The sequence below is a fragment of the Perca flavescens genome, unplaced genomic scaffold, assembly GCF_004354835.1.
Source record: "Perca flavescens isolate YP-PL-M2 unplaced genomic scaffold, PFLA_1.0 EPR50_1.1_unplaced_scaf_11, whole genome shotgun sequence".
NCBI lineage: Eukaryota > Metazoa > Chordata > Actinopteri > Perciformes > Percidae > Perca > Perca flavescens.
The window spans coordinates 214,211-218,265 of NW_021166526.1; the positions used below are offsets into that span (position 1 = coordinate 214,211).

General features: G+C 55.1%; 1 pseudogene; it reads right to left on the minus strand.

The window, feature by feature from the left end:
- Positions 1–748: 748 nt before the first annotated feature.
- Positions 749–3,688, minus strand: LOC114551488 (piggyBac transposable element-derived protein 4-like; annotated as a pseudogene).
- Between the last annotated feature and the right edge of the window lie 367 nt (positions 3,689–4,055).

The window sequence follows — 4,055 nt, forward strand, 5'->3', positions numbered from 1 at the left end:
CAAGTACATGGCCGATGACGAGGACGAGGAGCAGGAAGATGGATAACAACCACAAGCCATTTATTCTCAACAGTGTGTATAGTTTATGTTTGATGACTGCCTCCATGGCCAGTGACCGGTTCGGGGAATGATGTACTCAGTCAATAAATTGCCATTTGCTTCCAGAAACATGTTTGCCTTTATTCACATATTGACATTGATCATTATACACAAGTACTTTGAAAAGACATAGTATAACAGGGATATGACAGTGAATACACATGTCTACAGAATGCTTGTCACCTATTTGACTACTTTTGCCCAGATTCTGTCCTTATACATCAATGAGTATAACAACACAAGTGCCTTTGAAATAACATAGTGGCGAAAAAAAACAGGGATATATCAGCGATTACACATGTCTACAGATTGCTTGTCTCCCCTGGGTGAGCCCTTGTGGGACCATTGTCTGTTTGGATGTGGATTTAAAAACACCCCCCTTTGAAGGCAGGTTTTAACATCACACAGACTTTTCATTAACCCTTGTATTGTCCTTCGTGTCACGGGAACTTGTTTAGTTTATTCACTTTTGTATTAGCCTCGCAGCCTCTGTCCTTTGGGTCCCGGGGACCCTCGCTCATTGTGATTCTATTCATTTGCTACTAGCCTCGCGGCCTCTGTCCTTTGGGTCCCGGGGACCCAGGCTTATGTTACCATGTTATTCCATGTCACGCGCTCGCCTCGTCCTTCGGGTCCCCGGGACCCTGGCTTATGTTACCATGTTATTCCATGTCACACGCTCGCCTCGTCCTTCGGGTCCCCGGGAACCTAGTCTACGATTTGACAGCCTTGCCACGTCAACTACCGCGGTGGCAACTATTTGGCCCTTGGGGTCTCCGGGACCCTCGCCTAGTCAATGACATTTTTGTATCTCGCTACTGGCCTCGTGGCGGCTTGTGTCCCTCGGGTCCCGGGGGCCCTTGTTGCATTGGAAAGTTGATGTCGCTTTTTTTTTTTTTTTTTTGTGTGTGTGTGCAGCGTAAAGGCAAACACGAAGCTCAAACTGCCGCGAGAGCAAGAGGGCTACTGTCTCACGCAGTCCGCGCAGTAGGGCTGTGTGCAGCTCCCGCAGATGTATCTCTGGCAGCCACCGCACACGGTGTGTGTCTTGCGGTCCTTTTTTTTGGACAGAGCTGACACCTCTTTTAAACTTGCTGGGCACTCTCGGTGCTCTCGGCGCTGCTTCCTCCTCGTCGTCTTGCTCATCATTTTCGTCCTCCTCCTCCTCCATGTCGTTTTCGTCCTCCTCCACATCGTCTTCTTCGTCTTCCTCCTCGTCTCCTCGCTGGTCCTGTCGGGCTCGCCTGACACCAGCGCATGACCTCGCCGCCACGGCTTTGACAAGCGCGGAGGACGCCTGCGTGCGAGGGAGACGCGAGCGTCTCTCGATGAGCGGAGTGACGAGCGCCCTGCCCAGCTGCTCGAGGAAAGCCCTGCGTCTGTTGAGCTTGCCGCGCAGCCACTCGGGCCTGAGCTCTCGCCAGAGCACAAAGGCGTTGTAGGCGGACACGTCGAGGATGTTGTGGAACAGGGCGGGGCCAGCGCCTCTTCCTCCACGCTGTGCGTGCCGACGAGCTTGTCCAGGTTGTCCACCCGCCCCTGGTGCTGTTGTAGTGCAGGATGATGTCGGGCTTGGCGGCCGTGGAGGCGCTGACCCGCGCGTCCCCGTGTGCAGCGTGCTCAGCAGCACCACGTTCCTGTTCCTCTTGGGCACGTAGGACACCAGCGTGACGGTGGGCGTGAAGGCGAACCTGGACGAGAAGACCGCGCGGCCCTTGGTGTCGAAAGCAAGGCGCGGCAGCTCGGGCTTGTTTTTGCGCATCGTGCCCACCACGGTGAGGCGCCTGTCGTGGAGGAGCCGCCGGGCCAGCTCGTAGGAGGTGAAAAAGTTGTCGCACGTGACATTGCGGGGGCCCCGCAAGCCCTCGGTCAGGTCCATCACCACTCGGGCGCCCTGATTCCTCTCGGGCTCGCCGCTCACAGACTTGCCCGTGTAGACCTGCATGTTCCACGCGTAGCTGGAGCCGGCATCGCAGGCCACCCACGACTTGAGTCCGTACCTGGCGGGCTTGCTGGGCATGTACTGGCGGAAGGAGCATCGACCTTGGTGGACGTGACGGACAACAATGAGCATGAGCATGGGAGGGAAAGAGTGACGATGGAAAAGTTACAAAAACACACGCACACACACACACACACACACACACACACACACACACACACACACACACACAAACCTCGAAAGGGAACCAGCTGCTCGTCCACGGTCACGTCGGAGCCCGGGTTGTAGAGGCGAGGCAGCCGCCGCACCCAGGCGTCCCACACTTCTCGTATGGCCGCCAGTTTGTCCGAGGCTCGTCTGGCGCCTCTCGTCTCGCGGTCGTCGAATCGCAGCACTCGCGAGAGCGCGTGGAATCGCTTGAGCGACATTGTGCCGCGGAAAATGGCCCTGCCGCTCTCCTCGTGCCACAGGCTCTCCAGGGCCTCGTTTCGGGACCTGTACACGCCGGCGAGGAGCAGCAGCCCGAGGTAGCCGCGCAGCTCCGTGACGTCCGTCGTTTTCCAGTCCTTGCCGCATTTCCTCAGGCCCTCGAGGTTCGTGGCGGTCACCACGATCTCTAGTATGCGCCGCGTGACCAACAGGTCGAACGTGGAGAGTATGTCACGGACGCGCGTGTGGCGCGTACTCTGTGGGTCCCGGGTTCTCTGGAGCGTTAGCGCATCTGTGGTCTTGCTCTTGGTCTTGTTCTTGGTCTTGTTCTTGGTCTTGTTCTCCTTCTCGTTCTTGTGCTGTGCCACGGAAATGAGGTCGAGGGCGACTGGGATGATACGTCGTTGAGGACCATTCGATTTCGCCGTTTTTCGACACAAACCTTTCGCTCTCCTGCTCGTCCTGCTCATCCTGCCCGTCGTCTTGGCCCTCTTCTTCTTCTTCTTCTTCTTCTTCTTCTTCTTCTTCTTCTTCTTCTTCTTCTTCTTCTTCTCCCCTTTGCCGTACACCCTCTTGGGCTGCTGCGGCTATGTCTGCTCCTGATTCTTGTCCTTGTTCTTGTTCCTGTCCTTGACATTGTTCTTGACCTTGTTCTTGTCCTAGTTCGTCTCGGTTGTCAGCGACATCGTAGTCCTCTTCTCCCGCGTCGTGGTCACTGGCGTCGCGGCAGTCCTTTTCTCCGCGGCAGTCTTTTTCTCCGTCGGCTGCGTCATGTTTGTCTCTGTCGTCTTCTGACGCACACCCGCCGGATGACCATTTGTCTTCCTCGTCAGAGTCGCTCTGGTCATCATCATCAATATCTTTTTCCTCTTCTTCTTCTTCTTCTTCTTCATCATCTTCTTCTTCTTCTTCTTCTTCTTCTTCCACTCGTGTGTTTTTGTCTTCCATCTCTTCCACTTGTGTGTTTTTGTCTTCCATCTCTTCCACTTGTGTGTTTGGGTCTTCCATCTCTTCAACGTGGGGGACATTGCGTGCTGCGCGTGCCTCACGTGCTATTAGTGTTCGCGAGCTATGTGCGCGCGTGCCTCCGCGCCTCTCGCGTGCGTGCGCTGCGTGTACCGCGTGTACTGCGCGTGCTGAGCGTGCTGAGCGTGCCTCTTGTTCTGCGCGTTTGAGAAAACGATGCAGCTCCTCATTTAGAGTCACACAACGGGCCATGCCGGCGTCGCGACCGGCTGCTGAACCGAGTACAAAGAGTACAAAGGTCCAACAGAACAAGACGAAGCAAAGATGACAAAAACAAAAAGACAAATGTGAACAGTGTAAATGTGTGTGTGTGTGTGTGTGTGTGTGTGTATAATAAAAGTGTTTAGTAGGACGAGGATGAGGTTTGTTTCTTTCCCCCTTTCCCTTACCATTGCTGTGTTACTACTACGAGCCAGGCCGGAGTGCCCTGAATACCACGGAATAACATATGGGTCACAGAGACCCGAAGGCCAGAGCCGCGGTAGAAGGGATATACCACGGAATAACGTATGGGTCACAGAGACCCGAGGCCAGGGCCTGTGTAGCAGGGGAATACCAC